General features: G+C 47.6%; 1 protein-coding gene across 5 annotated transcripts in view; it reads left to right on the plus strand.

Moving 5' to 3' along the window:
* The window catches only part of plxdc2 (plexin domain containing 2), a 506,097-nt gene that overhangs the window by 425,871 nt on the left and 60,025 nt on the right, over positions 1-20,201 (plus strand). The window lies entirely within an intron of this gene.

Raw genomic sequence — 20,201 nt, forward strand, 5'->3', positions numbered from 1 at the left:
ATTCTCGCCTGAGTCATATGCACCCTGTCCACCACTTTAAACAGTATCAGGCTCATCTTTGCACAATAGGAGATCCCGTTTACCCTTCGCAGTGCCTCACTCCATACTTCCTAATTGATCTCCATTCCCAACTCCGCTTCCCATTTCCCCTTGATCTTCACCACCCGCTCGCCTCCCTTCTCCCCCAGCCACTTATATATAGCCCCAATTCTTCCCTCCCCTTCCACATCCGTAAGCAGCAGACGCTCCAGCAGGGTGTATCCTGGCAATCTAGGGAACCCCTTCCAGATCTTTCGTGCAAAGTCCCTAACCTGTAGATGCCTGAACTCACTACCCCTCGGCAGCTCTCCCTTAGCTCCTCCAGACTGGCCAACCCTTCCTCCAAATGCAAATCTCTCACCTTGACCAGCGTCACTTCCCTCCACCTCCTGTATACACCATCCATCCATCCCCCCCCCACCGGCTCAAACCCATGATTCTCGCACAGCGGTGTTAGCACCGACATCCCTTCCACCCTAAAATGTCTCCTCAGCTGATTCCATATCTTCACTTTGGACTGCACCACTGGGCTCCCTGAATACCTACTCGGAGCCATTGGCAATGCTGCCGTCACCATAGCCCTCAAACTAGACCCCTGACAAGATTCCTCCTCCATCCTAACCCACTCTACCCCTTCTCCTTCCCACCACCGCCGCACCTTGTCCACAATCGCCGCCCAATAATAATGAAGCAAGTTTGGCAACGCCAACCCCCCCTGCTGCCTCTGCCTCTGTAGCAGGGTCCTCCCCACCCTCGGCACCTTCCCCACCCATACAAAATCAGAGATGATTGTGTCCACTTTACGAAAAAAGGCCTTTGGTGTAAAGATCGGGAGAGCCTGAAAGATAAACAAAAACCTCGGCAGAATATTCATTTTCACCACTTCGACCCTCCCACCAACGTTAAGTGCAGTGTATCCCACGTCTTAGAACATTACAGCGCAGTACAGGCCCTTCGGCCCTCGATGTTGCGCCGACCTGTGAAACCACTCTAAAGCCCATCTATACTATTCCCTTATCATCCATATGTTTATCCAATGACCATTTAAATGCCTTTAATGTTGGCGATTCCACTAATGTTGCAGGCAGGGCATTCCACGCCCTTACTACTCTCTGAGTAAAGAACCTACCTCTGACATCTGTCCTATACCTACCTTCCCTCAATTTAAAGCTATGTCCCCTCGTGCTAGACATCACCATCCGAGGGAAAAGGCTCTCACTGTCCACCCTATCTAATCCTCTGATCATCCTGTATGCCTCAATTAAGTCACCTCTTAACCTTCTTCTCTCTAACGAAAACAGCCTCAAGTCCCTCAGCCTTCCCTCATAAGGTCTTCCCTCCATACCAGGCAACATCCTGGTAAATCTCCTCTGCACCCTTTCCAATGCTTCCATATCCTTTCTATAATGCGGCGACCAGAACTGCATGCAATACTCCAAATGAAATGAAAATCGCTTATTGTCACGAGTAGGCTTCAATGAAGTTACTGTGAAAAGCTCCTAGTCGCCACATTCCGGCGCCTGTCCGGGGAGGCTGGTACGGGAATCGAACCGTGCTGCTGGCCTGCTTGGTCTGCTTTAAAAGCCAGCGATTTAGCCGAGTGAGCTAAACCAACCCCACCAGAGTTTTGTACAGCTGCAACATGACCTCATAGCATGGAAACTCAATCCCTCTACCAATAAAAGCTAACACACCGTACGCCTTCTTAACAACCCTCTCAACCTGGGTGGCAACTTTCAGGGACCTATGTACATGGACACCAAGATCTCTCTGCTCATCCACACTGCCAAGAATCTTACCATTAGCCCAGTACTCTGTCTTCCTGTTACTCCTTCCAAAATGAATCACCTCACACTTTTCTGCATTAAACTCCATTTGCCACCTTTCAGCCCAGCTCTGCAGCTTATATATGTCCCTCTGTAACTTGCAACAGCCTTCCGCACTGTCCACAACTCCACCGACTTGTGTCATCTGCAAATTTACTCACCCATCTTTCCACGCCCTCCTCCAAGTCATTTATAAAAATGACAAGCAGCAATGGCCCCAAAACAGATCCTTATGTTACACCACTAGTAACTGAAGTCCAGGCTGAACATTTCCCATCAACCACCACCCTTTGTCTTCTTCCAGCTAGCCAATTTCTGATCCAAACTGCTAAATCACCCTGAATCCCATGCCTCCGTATTTTCTGCAATAGCCTACCATGGGGAACCTTATCAAATGCTTAACTGAAATCCATATACACCACATCAACTGCTTTACCCTCATCCACCTGTTTGGTCACCTTCTCAAAGAACTCAACAAGGTTTGTAAGGCACGACCTACCCTTCACAAAACGGTGTTGACTATCGCTAATCAAATGATTCCTTTCCAGATGATTATAAATTATATCTTTATAAACCTTTCCAAGACTTTTTCCACAACAGAGGTAAGGCTCACTGGTCTATAGTTACCGGAGTTGTCTCCACTCCCCTTCTTGAACAAGGGGACAACATTTGCTGTCCTCCAGTCTTCAGGCATTATTCCTGTAGACAATGATGACATAAAGATCAAAGCCAAAGGCTCAGCAATCTCCTCCGTAGCTTCCCAGAGATTCCTGGGATAAATCCCATCTGGCCCAGGGGACTTATCTATTTTCACAAAGATCCTCCCTGGCCTCCTCCACCAGCTTCGTTAAGTTCCACTTATGGAGCCCCGTCCATTCCCTCACTACCTGAATCCCCAAGTACCTAAACCTATCCCTCGCTGCCGTAAATGGCACCCCCCCTAAATTAGCCCGCTGTGCCAGCTCATTCACCGGGAATGCCTCGCTTTTCCCTACATTCAGCTTGCATCCCGAGAACCCTCCAAACCTCTTCAACAGGCCCATAATCCTTCCCATACTCTCCAACGGATCTGAAACATACAGCAAGAGGTCATCGGCATAGAGCAACACCCGATGCTCCCTCTGTCCTCTCATTTTCCCCTGCCGCTCTGCCGACCCCCTGAGAGCCATCGCCAATGGCTCTATGGCCAGCGCAAACAGCAGCGGTGACAGCGGGCACCCATGCCTCATACCGCTGTGTAAGTCAAAGCTTCATTAGCTCATATCATTTGTCCCCAACCTCGCTCTTGGCGCCACCTATAGCAACCGCACCCATGCCACAAATCCCGGCCCAAACCCAAACCTTCCCAAAACTTCGAACAAGTACCGCCACTCCACCTGATCATATGTTTTCTCCGTGTCCATGGACACCACCGCCTCGACTGATTCATCACCACATTCAACAGCCGCCTTCTATTACTCGCGAACTGCCTGCCCTTCACAAAGCCTATTTGTTCTTCTGTAACCACCCCCAGGACACAATCCTCCATCCTCCCCGCCAACAACTTAGCTGATACTTTCACATCCGTATTCAATAGTGATATGGGTCCAAACGACCCACATTCCACCGGATCCTTCTCTTTTTTTGGGATTAGTGTGATTACTGCCTGCTTCATCATCTCTGGAGCTCCCCCTTCTCCAGTGCTTCATTAAACGCCCCCAACAAATGTGGTGCCAGGTCCGTCGCAAATTCCTTATAAAATTCTGCCGGGTACCCATCCGGCCCAGGGGCCTTCCCTGACTTCATACCCCTGATATTATCCAGCACCTCCGTCAGCCCCAGGGGCTCCTCCAAAGCCTGCCTCTTAACTTCCTCCACCTGGGGAAATTCCAGCTCATCCAGAAACTACCCCATGTCCCCCTCCTCTCCTCCTGGGTCTGCCTCATAAAGTCCCTGGTAATACTCTCTAAATGCCTCATTTATCTTCCCTGGCTCTGACACCACATCCATAGCCCCAGTCTGGATCTTCAATATTTCCCTGGATGCAGCCTGCCTCCGGAGCTGGTGCGTCAGCATGTGGCTCACCTTCTCCCCATACTCATATCGCACCCCTCTTGCCCTACGCAGTTGCCCTACCACCCTCCCCGTTGTCAGCCTGTCAAATTGCCCCTGCAACTTTCTCCTCCTCGCCAATCCCACTACGGTGGACACCCTCGAATATTCCCTGTCTCCTCCTCGCCAATCCCACTACGGTGGACACCCTCGAATATTCCCTGTCCACCTCCACTATCTCACTCACCAGACGGTCATGTTCTGCCCTCCTTTCCTTATTCGCACGAACCGTAAATGGGATAATTTCTCCCCGGACGACTGCCTTCAGTACTTCCCAAACAATGCCCACCGACACCTCCACATTCTGATTGAACTCCACATAATCCCTAATCGCCAACCACACCTTATCACAAAAACCTCCATCCGCCAACAACCCCGAGTCAAATCTCCACCCCGGCCTCTGCTCTCGTCTCGTACTGAAACCGAATATCCAGCCAGTGGGGGGCATGGTCCGAGATAACTATCCCCGCATACTCTGCCCCTCCACCCCAACCAAAATCTCCTGACTCAATACAAAGTAATCAATCCTCAAATACATCTTATAGACCTGTGAAAAGAAGGAATACGCCCTTCCCCCTGGGTTCTGAAAGCGCCATGGATCCACCATTACCCTCCCTCTCCATAAACCCCCCCCCCCCCCCCCAGCTCCCTTGCCATTCATATCCTACCCATCAACCTGGGCTCGATCTATTCACCTTAGGCTCCAGGGCACAGTTAAAATCTCCTCCCATGATCAACTGGTACGTGGCCAAATCCAGGATTGCTGCCAGCAATCCCCTCATAATACCCACATCATCCTAATTTGGGTATACACATTTACCAACACTATCGGTGCCCCTTTCAATACCCCATTCACATTCACATATCTCTCACCTGGATCCCTCACCTCCTTCGCACTCACGAATCCCATTTTTTTGCTCATTAAAATCGCCACACCCCTCGATTTGAAATCAAACCCCAAGTGAAAAACCTGCCCGACCCACCCCTTCCTTAACCTAACCAGGTCCTTCACAGGGAGGTGTGTCTCCTGCAAAAAGACAACCCCCTGCTTTCAAGCTCCAGAGGTGGGAGAACACCCACGACCTTTTATCTGGTCCATTCAGTCCCTGGACGTTCCACGTTACCAACCTTACCGGAGGCTTGCGCCTCCAATCCTCTCTACCGTTCGTCATCTTCCCCACTTAACTCCTGCCCCTTTAATTCCACTCTGTACCTAGCCCATCCCAGATGGCACCTTTCTTCGCCCTTGACCATGTCATCTCTCGCCCCCTGCCGCGTCGCGGAAACCGCGCCCCCCTTGCTTCTCCCCTTCCCCTTCTTCCCCCCCCCCCACTTCCCCTTTCCCCCTCCCCCCGGCCACTCCTCTTGGCCTTCTCCCCCACCACCTCACTTCCGTTCACCAGCATAAAATGCTAGCACGGCTGCCCCTGCCCAAAGGCACATCCTAATGACCACCCCCTCCCTCTCCCCCCCCCACTCCTCAGCTCAAAGAAGGCCCCCTGCTGGCCTTACCCTCCCCCACCCAAACAAGGACTTCTCCTGAACTCCAGGTAGCCTTCTCCAAAAGCAAACGAATAGGTGTTAAACACAAACAGTCCCATAAAACAGGAGGGGGGATGGGAACACCCATCCCCACATAAACTTTTCACCCCTACAACTCCTTACAATCTCAACATTGAACAGAAACCCCCTCCCCCACAAAAAAAGGCGAAAATCCCCCAATCCCTACACCCACTTCAAACATGCTCCTGACCATTACATAGTGCCAGCACCCCGGTTCCCAAGCATTGTCCACTCAGTTCTCCCCCAGTTTATGCTCCTTAATGAAGTCTTCGGCCGCATCTGGGGTCTCAAAATAATACTCCCGGCCTCCGAACGTCACCCATAATTTTACTGGGTAGAGCACCCCAAACCTGATCTGCCGCCGGTACAGCACCGCCTTGGCTTTGTTGAAACCTGCCCGCCGTTTTGCCAACTCGGCTCCGATGTCCTGATAAATCCGGCCATTATTTCCCTCCCAGTCGCAGCTACGCTTCTCCGTGGTCCACCGTAGAATTTTCTCTTTCTCCACAAATTTATGGAGTCTCATGATCATCGCCCGCGGCGGCTGCCCAGCTCTAGGCTTTTGCCTCAGAGACCTATGCGCTTGGTCCACTTCAGGTGCCTTATCTAGGACCCCTTCTGCAACCAGTCCAACCAGCATCCTTGAAACGTACCTCGTGGCACTCACACCTTCCACTCCTTCAGGCAGGCCCACTATTCGCAGATTCTGTCTTCTCAAAGTATTCTCCTGCTCCTCAACCTTTGCCCTCAGCGTTTTACAAAGGTCTCCTCGGAGCCCCACCTCTGCCTCCAGAGCCACCCTACGATCGCTATGGTCCGAGATCACTCCTTCAATCTCCCAAATCTGTGACCCCTGCACCTCCAAACACCTCTCCATCCGCTCCAAAGTACTCTTCAGGGGTGCCACAGCTTCTGCAATGGTCTTTTCATGATCCTCACGCATTTCTTTCCTCTGTTTATGGAATTCCTTCTTGATAAAAGTTATCAGTTCCTGGAACTGGGCCCTTACAGCTTGCCCCTCCCCTGCCTGCATGCTAGAAGAGACTAACTGTGAAGCACAAGACTGTTTCAACTTTCCAGCCAAATCTCTCACTGTTTTCTGCCGGTCCGGTGATCAGAAGACATACCATTCCAGGGGTAAACTACTCCTGTAACATTCACCTACGCCTTTTCATCAAAATTCCACCTGGATCTGTGTAAAAAGAGCCCTTTAGGGGGCAACACAGTGGTGCAGTGGTTTAGCCCTGTTGTTCACGGCACCAAAGTCCCAGGTTCGATCCCAGCTCTGGGTCACTGTCCGTGTGGAGTTTGCACATTCTCCCCGTGTTTGCGTGGGTTTCGCCCCCACAACCCAAAGATGTGTAGGCTAGGTGGATTGGCCACGCTAAATTGCCCCTTAATTGGAAAAAATGAATTGGGCACTCCAAACTTATAAAAAAAAAGAAAAAGAGCCCTTTTCTGTGACTTTGAACAGCCCTTTATGTGACCAATCACTCCATGGTCACAAGTGGAAGTCATCAGCTGGGATGATGTGGCTCAGTGACATGGTTGGATTTCTTCATTAAGTTCGCCCCTGAGGGGATCAATGTTAGAGTTTGCCTGGAGGTGGCAGCCATTTATCAACTTCTTTGGGAAAAACTAGGCTGTCTGCAGTGGGAGGTTAAAAAGGGGAGGCATGGGGAATTGGGTAAGGTGGGGAAAGGTTAGTGGGGAACTGGGATTAGGGAGTCGTTGATGTAAGCCATGTTGGCTGGGCTTTATTGTTGGTTGGGTGTGTGTTGTTCATTTTGTTACTTTGTTATCTTGTTATTAAAATTGTTACAATTATATAAATGCCCTAATAAAAACACTTTTAATAAAGAAAAGCAATCAACTGACCCACTGGACCAAGATGCTTATCTACAAGGTCTGCATTCTCAGCATTGTTGCTGTATGGCAGTGAAGCCTGGACTAACGTACCTACCAAGAACAAAGGCGGAATAACATCTATCCCCTGTGCCCATGACACAGTCTCAGCCTCACACAAAAGCACAAAGTCATGAATGAAGCCGTGCTTTCCAGGAAAAACATGCCAAGCATGCTAGTGCTGGTCTTGGAATTGAGCATGACTGGGAAAATAAAGATTTGTTAGCATAAATGCTTCACAGCTCCAGGGTCCCAGGTTCGGTTCCCGGCTGGGTCACAGTCTGTGCGGAGTCTGCACGTCCTCCCCGTGTGTGCGTGGGTTTCCTCCGGGTGCTCCGGTTTCCTCCCACAGTCCAAAGATGTGCGGGTTAGGTGGATTGGCCATGCTAAATTGCCCGTAGTGTCCTAAAAAGTAAGGTTAAGGGGGAGTTGTTGGGTTACGGGTATCGGGTGGATACGTGAGTTTGAGTAGGGTGATCATTGCTCGGCACAACATCGAGGGCCGAAGGGCCTGTTCTGTGCTGTACTGTTCTATGTTCTATTGGCCACCCAGAGCAGGACAAACTGACACAAGAGGAGGAGGAGGGGGAGAAGACATCTCAGCAGAGGGCAATATCCAAAGAGAATGCTTTGGCTTACCTGAGCCTAAGTAATTGCCAATGCTTGGGACGTCTATGTTTCACCAAAGGGGTTAGGCCTGGAATCTCCAGCTACTGCAACCACAGCTCCTACCACAGAGCAGAGCAAGGCCCATTACCATTAGCTAACAAGGTGACTATGGCTTTGAATTTTTATGCTCCTTCCAAGCTTCTACTGGACCTCATAGTTTGCAGTGTATCACGATGTGAGGGAGGTCATTGTGCAAAGTCAGGCAGCGCTATCTCATTCCCTCTTGCCAGAGACAAGTAGGCACACAAAGCACAAGGGTTTGTTCAGAGTTCCCCATGGTGCAGGGGTGTCATTGACTGCAACTGCGATTGGCAACAAAAGAAGATGTCAAGGAGCTACAATGCGTTCATGAATTGAGGGCACTGGAGATGTAGAATCCCACAGTTATCTGTAGGAGCGAGTCATTAAGAGAGAGAAGGGCAAGTGGATAAGATTACAATTGTATATCCTACTAAAAAGATTATAAACATCTATAAGTTAACTTTTGAAATACAAACAGATTTTTTACCTGGTGTAGTTCTTGCATTCACAACTCTAAATCAGAAGATTTCAGGTTTAAGCCCTACTATGGTGATTTGAGCACAGCTAGTGCTGAGGGTGTGCTGTAAATGTCAAAAGTGTGTTCTTTTAGATGAATTACTAAACTGAGGTTTTGTCTACCTGTTAAGGTGGATTCGAAATGAGCCGGGTAACTCCTCAACCTATTCTGCTATTCAGTGAGATCAGAGTTGACTTGCAACCTAACTCAGATTTACAATTAATAATTGCTTAAGTATGAATTGCTGTTTAGTGGCAAGAGTTCCAAACATCTCCCACCCTTTGTGTCCAGCAGCATTTTCTAGTTTCACGCTTGAGAAATCTGGTACTAATTTTTAGACAATGCCCCATAGTTCGAGACTCCCCAACCAGCGGAAATACTTTCACTCTGTCTGCCCGCTGTTCCCTTTAATATCTCAAAAATGTAATCAAATCACCTTTTAACCTTCACAATTCCAGGAATGCAACCCTAATTTTTAATAATCCATCCTCCTATTTTAACACTTGAAGTCAAGGGCTGGGATTCTCCCCTACCCGGCGGGGCGGGGGGTCCCGGCGGGACGGAGTGGCGTGAACCACTCCGGTGTCGGGCCTTCCCAAAGGTGTGGAATTCTCCGCACCTTTAGGGGCTAGGCCCGCTCCGGAGTGGCTCCCGCTCCGCCGGCCGGCGCGAACGGCCTTTGGCGCCACGCCAGGCGGGGCCGAAAGGCGGCCGGCGGGAGTTCGTGCATGCGCCGGTGCGTCAGCAGCTGCTGACGTCATACCGGCGCATGCACAGCGGAGGAGGTTCTCTTCCGCCCCCGCCATGGTGAAGGCCATGGCCACCGTGGGGGCACCCCCCGGGGCCAGATCGCCCCGCGCCCCCCCAGGACCCAGGCGCCCGCCCGTGCCGCCAATCCCGCCGGCAGCAGACGTGATTTGATTTCCGCCGGCGGAAACGGCCCTGTCAGCGGCGGGACTTCGGTCCATCGCGGGCCGTAGAATCGCTGCGGGGGGCCTGCCGACCGGCGCAGCGCGATTCCTGCCTCCGCCAATTCCCGGCTGGCGGAGAATTCGCGCCACGGCTGGGGCGGGATTGACGCCAGCCCCGTGCAATTCTCAGATCCCGCGGGGAGTCGGAGAATTCTGCCCCAGGTATCATTCTTGTCAATCCATGCTTCACAGCCAAGATGTACGTCCTAAGGTGTGATGCCCAGAACAGCTCACAGGTGTGGTACAACCAGAGCTTTGCTGAAACAAGACTTCTATTCTCTTGTATTATAGTCCTCTAAATATAAAGGCCAGCATTTTGTTTGACTTTCTCGGTTACTTTTCAGACATTTTAATCATCCCCAAGAGACCCCCAATGTCTCTATGGCCATCCACTGTTTCTCGTTTTTCACCATTTAGAAAGCATCTATTTTAGGTATGAAATGGATAACCATTTTACTACATTGAAATCCACTTGCCACAGTTTTACCCCCATTATTATTAACCAAATCATATGTTTTAGTATTAGTACTAGTGAAGCTTAAATCACATTGCTAAAAGGTTCAAAATTTAAAACCAACATAGAGACGCACTTGCAAAATACTTAATTTTCCCGTAGTATGTTTGTTACCAGCATAAGATTTGACATTGATAACTGCAGGAAGTTTAATAGTAAACATCACACTATTTCATCATTAACTGGGTTTTATTTAATTATGGCACTGCAAAATAAAATTGTGCACAGGGCCATCAAAGATAAATACATATTTAAAGCACCATGAATGCGTACGTTGGCTGTCCCTTGGGCAACATACTGCAAAATCATGCAACCTAATTCCTCTGTAGCAGGATGTCTGTGGCATCAGGCTGATCTGCTTTCCTCTGTTATGCTCCACTGTCAGTTTTAGATGACATCTGCAATGGCCCATCGCCATTAGACATTGTTTTCATTTGTAGAACCGCCAAACTTACAACACAAGCTCATCATGTCAACTCTTTAAAAGAGCTCGTCAAATAATTCAACAACCCTGCTCCTTTTCCATAGTTTGTATATTACCCTTGGTGGTAATATGTCGTTCTTTGTCTTTTAATCCAGAATGGTCCGTTGAACCATCGTGCTGTTCTCAGGCTTTATTCTTTGCTAACTACCCTGCATTCCCTGAGGTCTGGTTTATATACTGAGAAATTGTGGTGCCCTCTAGTGTTTGAATTACACAGACATGTAGTAATTAACCCTTCACTAGCTTGCCTAAATACATATCATTACATAGCCTAGCTGTTTTTGTTTTACAAGTGGAGGTGCAATTATCTTTTGAAAGTTGTGATTGAATATCCTTCCACCATACTCAGGTAGTGTATTCCAGGCTGGGTAAAAGGTTTCTCCTCATCTTCTCTTTGACTCTTTCTTTGATTATCTTCTCTGTCCAGCTTCATCTGGGACGACACGAGATGGTGGGGCAGGCAATAAACAAAGAAATAACTGATGCATGTAGAAATGGTACAGCAGTTATCATGGGGGATTTTAATCTACATGTCGATTGGTTTAACCAGGTCGGTCAAGGCAACCGTGAGGAGGAGTTTATAGAATGTATCCGCGATAGTTTCCTAGAACAGTATGTAATGGAACCTACGAGGGAACAAGCGGTCCTAGATCTTGTCCTGTGTAATGAGACAGGATTGATTCATGATCTCATAGTTAGGGATCCTCTCGGAAGGAGCGATCACAATATGGTGGAATTTAAAATACAGATGGAGGGTGAGAAAGTAAAATCAAATACTAGTGTTTTGTGTTTAAACAAAGGAGATTACAAGGGGATGAGAGAAGAACTAGCTAAGGTAGACTGGGAGCTAAGACTTTATGGTGGAACAGTTGAGGAACAGTGGAGAACCTTCCAAGCGATTTTTCACAGTGCTCAGCAAAGGTTTATACCAACAAAAAGGAAGGACGGAAGAAAGAGGGAAAATCGACCGTGGATATCTAAGGAAATAGGGAGAGTATCAAATTGAAGGAAAAGCATATAAAGTGGCAAAGATTGCTGGGAGATTAGAGGACTGGGAAATCTTTAGGGGCAACAGAAAGCTACTAAAAAAGCTATAAAGAAGAGTAAGATAGAGTATGAGAGTAAACTTGCTCAGAATATAAAAACAGACAGAAAAAAGTTTTTACAAATATATAAGACAAAAAAGAGTGGCTAAGGTAAATAGTGGTCCTTTAGAGGATGAGAAGGGAGTTTTAATAATGGGGAAATGAGGAAATGGCTGAGGAACTGAACAGGTTTTTTTGGGTCGGTCTTCACAGTGGAAAGACACAAATAACATGCCAGTGACTGATAGAAATGAGGCTATGACAGGTGAGGACCTTGAGACGATGTGTATCACTAAGGAGGGAGTGATGGGCAAGCTATGGGGCTAAAGGTAGACAAGTCTCCTGGCCCTGATGGAATGCATCCCAGAGTGCTAAAAGAGATGGCTAGGGAAATTGCAGATGCACTAGTGATAATTTACCGAAATTCACTAGACTCTGGGGTGGTCCCGGTGGATTGGAAATTAGCAAACGTGACGCCACTGTTTAAAAAGGAGGTAGGGCAAAAGCAGGAAATTATAGGCCAGTGAGTTTAACTTCGGTAATAGGAGATGCTGGAATCTATCATCAAGGAGAAATTGCGAGGCATCTGGATAGAAATTGTCCCATTGGGCAGACGCAGCATGGGTTCGTAAAAGGCAGGTCGTGCCTACTAATTTAGTGGAATTTTTTGAGGACATTACCAGTGCAGTAGATAACGGGGAGCCGATGGATGTGGTATATCTGGATTTCCAGAAAGCCTTTGACAAGGTGCCACACAAAAGGTTGCTGCATAAGATAAAGATGCATAGCATTAAGGGTAAAGTAGTAGCATGGATAGAGGATTGGTTATTAATAGAAAGCAAAGAGTTGGGATAAATGGGTGTTTCTCTGGTTGGCAATCAGTAGCTAGTGGTGTCCCTCAGGGATCCGTGTTGGGCCCACAATTGTTCACAATTTACATTGATGATTTGGAGTTGGGGACCAAGGGCAATGTGTCCAAGTTTGCAGATGACACTAAGATGAGTGGTAAAGCGAAAAGTGCGGAGGATACTGGAAGTCTGCAGAAGGATTTGGATAGGTTAAGTGAATGGGCTCGGGTCTGGCAGATGGAATACAATGTTGACAAATGTGAGGTTATCCATTTTGGTAGGAATAACAGCAAACGGGATTATTATTTAAATGATAAAATATTAAAGCATGCCGCTGTTCAGAGAGACTTGGGTGTGCTAGTGCATGAGTCACAGAAGGTTGGTTTACAAGTGCAACAGGTGGTTAAGAAGGCAAATGGAATTTTGTCCTTCATTGCTAGAGGGATGGAGTTTAAGACTAGGGAGGTTATGTTGCAATTGTATAAGGTGTTAGTGCGGCCACACCTGGAGTATTGTGTTCAGTTTGGTCTCCTTACTTGAGAAAGGACGTACTGGCGCTGGAGGGTGTGCAGAGGAGATTCACTAGTTAATCCCAGAGCTGAAGGGTTGGATTATGAGGAGAGGTTGAGTAGACTGGGACTGTACTCGTTGGAATTTAGAAGGATGAGGGGGGATCTTATAGAAACATTTAAAATTATGAAGGGAATAGATAGGATAGATGCGGGCAGGTTGTTTCCACTGGCGGGTGACAGCAGAACTAGGGGCATAGCCTCAAAATAAGGGGAAGTAGATTTAGAACTGAGTTTAGGAGGAACTTCTTCACCCAAAGGGTTGTGAATCTATGGAATTCCTTGCCCAGTGAGCAGTTGAGGCTCCTTCATTACATGTTTTTAAGGTAAAGATAGATAGTTTTTTTGAAGAATAAAGGGATTAAGGGTTATGGTGTTCGGGCCGGAAAGTGGAGCTGAGGTCCACAAAGATCAGCCATGATCTCATTGAATGGCGGAGCAGGCTCGAGGGGCCAGATGGCCTACTCCTCTCCTAGTTCTTATGTTCTTATGTTCTTATGACACTAAGAGTTTTGAGGTTATGCTGCATTATCAGAGTCTTTAGGATAAGATGTTAACCTGAGTCTACACCTGACCCCTCAAGCTGATATAAAGATCCCATGGCATTATTTTGACAATGAGCAGGCAGTTACCCCTGATGGCCTGGTCAATATTATCCCTCAATCAACATCACAAAAACAGTATCTGGGTATTCTCACAATGCTGTTTGAAGGAGTTTGTTGTACACATAATTGGCTGCTATGAGCCCTACATTACAACCGAGGACAACACGTCAAAAGTACTACAACAGCAAAAAAGCACTTTGACATATCTGGTGGCCATGAAAGACTTGATATGAATACATGTCTTTCTTTCTTCTCTCGGTCTTAATAACTTACAGGCGGCAATAAGTAGGCAGTAATCACAGCCTGTGTCGGTGTGGCTGAAACATATTGCTCAAGCATTTAGTTATTGCCTCCAGCAGTCAATTCTTGTAAGCTGGTAATGCTTCAGCATTCATTTCTCTTTTCAATTCAAAGAGTTTTTTAATAGTTACTGCAAGCAAACTCGGTCATTTTCAGTGTTTGAGGCGCACTCTTATTTTGCTTGACAGCCCTTTATTGTAAGTGGCTTTCACCCGAACCACCACTTTTCACAGTCATTAAGTTGCTTTCTGTAGGCCCCTGCATACTGTCTGATTGTTGAAATATTATTTATTTTGGGAAATTTTAGCCCTGACACTGATATCCAGACACTGACTGAACTAATTTCACCTATTTCCATTTAGCACAATCCTTAACACACTGAACTATGACATTTCTTTGTGTCTTTTCACTCCAGTTATTTTTTGCTTCAAATTCATTATCAGGACATACATAGATACATGACTGCCCAGTATTTATTACCCATGCTTAATTACCCTAAGGAGGTGGCAGTCTTCTTGAACCACTGCGTACCATCTTCTTTTCTGCTTAGAATCATAGAATCCCTATTGTGCAGAAGGAGGCCATTTGGCCCATTAAGTCTGCACCCACCCTTCTAAAGACCACCCTACTTAGGCCCAATCCCCTGCTCTATTCCTGCAAACCCACCCTAAGGGGCAATTTAGCATGGCCAATCCACCTAACCTGCACATCTTTGGATTGTGGGAGGAAACCGGAGCACCGGAGGAAACCTACGCAGACACAGGGAGAACATGCAGATGCTACACTGAGAGTTGGAATGGAATCCGGGTCCCTAGCACTGTGACAGAGCAGTGATAACCACTGTGCCACCATAATGGTTTCATGTAATGGGGTGAAGTACCAAGCCATTTTGGTTCAGAATCAACTGCCTTTACATTTCCTGGGCTAACATCACTTTTCAGCTTCCATCAGTGGGTGCAGGCTTGGATCAGCATAAGACCATAAGACATAGGAGCAGAATTAGGCCACTCAGCCCATCGGGTCTGCTCCACCATTCAATCATCGCTGATATTTTTGTCATCCCCACTTTCCTGTCTTCTTCTCATAACCCCTGATCCACTTATTAATCAAGAACCTATTTATCTCTCTCTAAAGACACTCAGTGATTTGGCCTCCACAGCCTTCTGTGGCAAAGAGTTCCACATATTCACCGCCCCCTGTCTAAAGAAATTCCTCCTCATCTCTGTTTTAAAGGATCGTCCCTTTAGTCTGAGATTGTGTCCTCTGCTTCTAGTGTTTCCTGCAAGTGGAAACATCCTCTCCAGGTCCACTCTATCCAGGCCTCACAGCATCCTGTAAGTTTCAATAAGATTCTCCCTCATCCTTCTAAACTCCCAACAAGTATAGACCCAGAGTCCTCAACCGTGGGTTTTGCCCCCACAACCCAAAGATGTGCAGAGTAGGTGGATTGGCCATTCTAAATTGCCCCTTAATTCGAAAAAATGAATTGGGTACTCTAAGTTTATTTTTTTCTTATTTTAAATAAAGAACTCTAACAAATTTGTCAGACATTACCTCGCTTTGACAAAGCTATGCTGACTCAGTCCTATTTTACCATGCACTTCCAAGTACTCCGCAATCTCATCTTTAATAACGGACTCTAAAATCTTACCAATGACTGAAGTCAGGCTAACCGGCCTATAATTTCCAATTTTCTGCCTCTCTCCCTTCTTAAACATTAGCCACTTTCCAGTCCTCTGGGATCCTTCCTGCCACCAGTGATCCCTGAAAGATTACCACCAATGCCTCCACAATTTCCTCAGCTATCTCTTTTAGACCCTGGGGCATAGTCCATCCGGTCCAGGTGATTTATCCACCTTCAGACCTTTCAGTTTCCCCAGAACCTTCTCCTTAGTAATGGTCACTGCACTCACCTCTGCCCCCTGATTCTCCTGGAGCTCTGGCATCCCACTGGTGTCTTCACATGGTATGGACAGAACTGGATCTGCTGGCATGTGAATGGGGTCTGGATACTGGCACCTTAACAACCTGCTGCTGTTGGAGAAATAGTTCAGAACAATTCTTGCCTAACTGGAGGAAAAAGCAGGGTGGGGGAGTGGGGGCTGGTGGGGTGGGGTGCTTGCCCTACTTGATGCTATAGTGTGATGCAGATGATTAAGTGGTAGGAGGCCCAGTCAGGTTGTTGAGCAGAATGATGCTTGGCCTGAAGTCTCATCAAGGTCAACTCTTGGAGCAGAATCATAGAATGTACAGTGCAGAAGGTGGCCATTCAGCCCATTAAGTCTGCACCAGCCCTTGGAAAGAGCACCCGACATGAGCCCACACCTCCACCCTATCCCTGTAACCCAGTAACCCCACCTAACCTTTTTGGACACTAAGGGCAATTTAGCATCGCCAATGAACCAAACCTGCACATCTTTGGACTGTGGGAGGAAACCAGAGTACCTGGAGGAAACCCACGCAGACACAGGGAGAATGTGCAGACTCCGCACAGACCATGATCCAAGCTGGGAGTCGAACCTGGGACCCTGCAGCTGTGAAGCAACTGTGCTAACCACTGTGTTACCGTGCCGCCCCTGTGAAAAATGTTTAAAGAGGAAGAGTCCGCTAAACAACATGCAGCTCGTCATGTCCCGTAGCACATATGTGAAATCACGGATCTGGTTCCTTCTAGACCGCTGCTATTTACTTCTGTTTGCTGCAAAAAAGGGGCGGGATTCTCCGGTATCCGGCGGGCAGGCCGCAACGGCACCAAAGAGTGGCGTGAACCACTCCAGTGCCAGGCCGCCCGGAAGGTGGGAAATCTTCCGCACCTTCGGGGTCTAGGCTGGCGTTGGAGTGATTGGCGCCACGCCAACCGGCACCTTAGGGCCTCCACCAGCCGGCACAAGTTGGCGCATGCGCAGGAGCACCAGCGTGTTCCCAGAACCGTTGCCGTGGTTCCTGCGCATGCGCAGTGGGTTTCTTCTCCGCGCCGACCATGGCGGAGTCTTACAGAGGCCGGCGTGGAGGGAAAGAGTGCCCCACGGCATAGGCCTGCCCGCAGATCAGTGGGCCCCAGCCGGCAGTGGGGCGGGATTCAAGCCCCCCCGGTGATTCTCCGGCCCTGCGGGTGGTCGGAGAATCCCGCCCAGAGGCTCCATAAAAACTTGCTGGGGCCAAAGACACCCCAGGATTCAGAAGGGATCAGTGCTGAAGCCCGTGCCTGTTACAAGATTTGTTTTCCCCCAGATCCATCCAGCGAGAGGGGTTCCAGAGGGGTTGCCATTGACCAAAAGCATAACTGGTATTACGATCCCAGACTGGACCCAACAGTGGATAGGATACAGGACTGAAACCCAATATTTTAGTTTATTTTGTAAGGTAGTCCTTAATGACCATAGGCTGCTTTCCCCTTTGAGGAGGAGAGATGGTGATTTAACTTGAGGATCACCACACCTCAGGTGAGGGACTAGGGTGAGAAAACGGGACTTCATGAGTAAACTCAGCTGGTATGGGAATAGAGCCTTGCTCTGTATCACAATCCAGCTGTCTAGCCAAGTGCACTAAGCCAGCCCTCAAGCCATGCAAATGTGAGGAGAATGTACAAACTCCACCGAAGTCACCCAAGGCCAGAATTGAACCTGGGTCCCTAGCACTGTGAGGCAGCAGTGCTAACCACTGTGCCACCGTTCCAACCTGTGATTCATTTTGTAAGACTGTGTGGAAAGAATACCTCGCTCCAGGAGAGATTGAACAAAAAAATAGGGAGTAGGTATTTTTAAAGCAAAACTTTATTAACACAATATTAAACAATTTAACATCACATCTGAAAATGGCTCACAATTACCCCTTAAACAATATTAATAAATAACAGTAAACATAATACCCTTAATAACTATCTCTATTCCCTATTAAACAATCAGAAAGGAAAATCATACAGCTGTCAATCTATCCTACATCCAAAGGCTCAGAGTCATACTTGTTTTCCAGAACAGATTTGGCTCCGGTTCGAACCCTTATAGACTCTGGCTGGATGTCATGAAAAAGCTGTTTCAACTTGTTTGTTCCAGCTTCCCCACCCCGCCCCACCTTGTCCTCCAACAAGTCTGCATTGCCTTGAGTATTATTAATCTTTTTTAAGTATCATAATAGTGAGAGCAAAATACTTACAGTGTGACTCAGTGTTAGCTAGATCAGAACTCAACTCAAAATCTTTCTCAAAATGTCTGAATGCCTTAGGCGAAAACCTTAGGTTTCACTCCCCGGGTGAAAACACATTAACTCCCCAGGAACTCCCCCTAGACACTCAATAGTGCCTCAGCCCAGGCTTTCAGGTGAAATAAAACAAATATTCTGTTAGGTAGACGTAAGTGATTCCAGAACACCATTCAAAGGGAGCAATGGAGCTTCTCGCAATGTCCTAATCAACATTGATCTCACAAACAGCACCTAAAACTGGTGGGCTGGTCACGTATTTTATTACCACAGTGACATTGGGAACAACCTAACCCACCACCCACGTCTATGCAAGTCCTGGAGGCAAGTTCAGAATTGGAAAGGCTTTTGGTCAGGTGGGGGATGCATGATGGGAACCTGTCCCCTTCTCAACTCACTGGATCATGGCTCTGGCAGGAAGGATGGAGGGAAGCCATCTTACACGGAGGCTAATTGATGCCCTTAAGTAGTACTTAAGAGCCTGATCCCGTTAGTTCTGGATTCAGCAGCAATGGGCAAGGGACTTGACTTTCCGGAAACCGCCTATCAAACCAGTGGCTTAGCGGGGGGGGGGGGGGGGGGGGGGAGGTGGCGGGTGGCAGGAGCGTGCATGGGCCTCATTCACAGGGTCTCTGTAGCCGATTGACATATCCAACATCAGGAAGTTGTGTGTGGCGGGGGGGTATGTGGCTGCAGAAATCCACCTCCTGCCCTCGCTTCTGATCCACCCCTCACCAGTGCATCGCTCCCCACAACCCCCATCTTGCCCATCCCCACCTCTGCCTGGGGCTCCATGGCTGATCTCTCTTGCAAACCCCGAGAGTAGTACTGGCAATGGCCACCACAGTGCACTACTGCCACTGGAGAGCTGGTGGCCACTGATTAGCTGGCAGCTCTAGCGGGTGGGTTTTCCACCCTGATGGGGGTTTAATCCAGTGGGAGGCCCAATGATTGCCTGGTAATTGCATCGGGCTTTCTAGAAAGAAGCGACACGGGCCTCCACCAATTCTCCAACTGTTGGGCTGAACACCATCACGTACATTAAATTCCACTCTTTACTTCAAAAGTACTTTGTTGCTTGTAAAGGGTTTTTAGAAGAAAAATGCCGAAGGCAAGTGACTATTAAATATAATTGTATGTCTTCAATTCAACCGAGTTGCAATAGTGTTCATATCATAATTGACTTTGAGGTTGCTTGGTTAATCTAAAAGTAGGCCTCATTTACTTTTATTACAAACCTGTCATTTTGCAGCACAGTGGGGATTAATGCTATCGTGCTGCTCATCTGTTGTGGGTCCATGAAAATAACTTGTCAAATGTCAAACTTAAAAAGGCTTCAATGGATTTTAGTAAACTTCACCATTTTGCAGCATAGTGTTTTTCAGCATAATGAGCACAGCAACCTCTCGGGCATGTCCTGTAAAATGGGAAACATTAGTGAGAAACGATATTTGACTCAAGACCCCGAACAGTTTTACACAGTCATTTGACAAAGATATTTTGCTGAGAGAGAGACATCTGATTCACCAAACGTAGCAACATAATTGCTGTAATATATTACTGAACTCAGTGGGTCAGGTCAGGCCAGGATGGGATCAAACTTATTCCTCAGTGATGAGGTAAACTCACACTTCCATATACTGTGGGGAATAAGGGGGATTTCAAATTGATGACGCTATTCCAATCCGGTTAGAGATTGTTAACATTTAAAAATAAATCTGAATATCTACTTCTAACCAATAGAATCAAGCCACCAGATTTTTATATATAAAAGACTTTTTAAAATACGAGCACTATTAATTAGCAAGCTGTCTTAAATAAGGTAACCTTCTGAACCTTTCTTCAGCTGTTTTGGAACTTGCCGAATGCCCAACATTTTAATGACCTTACTCATCAACAATAATATTCCCAGAACTAAACGTTACGTCTAAAATATTAATATGAACCATAAGCTAGATACTTGCAACACTGCTGAAAGATTCCGACCCTACCCCCCC

Source organism: Scyliorhinus canicula, chromosome 5 (genome assembly GCF_902713615.1).
Source record: "Scyliorhinus canicula chromosome 5, sScyCan1.1, whole genome shotgun sequence".
NCBI classification, from domain to species: domain Eukaryota; kingdom Metazoa; phylum Chordata; class Chondrichthyes; order Carcharhiniformes; family Scyliorhinidae; genus Scyliorhinus; species Scyliorhinus canicula.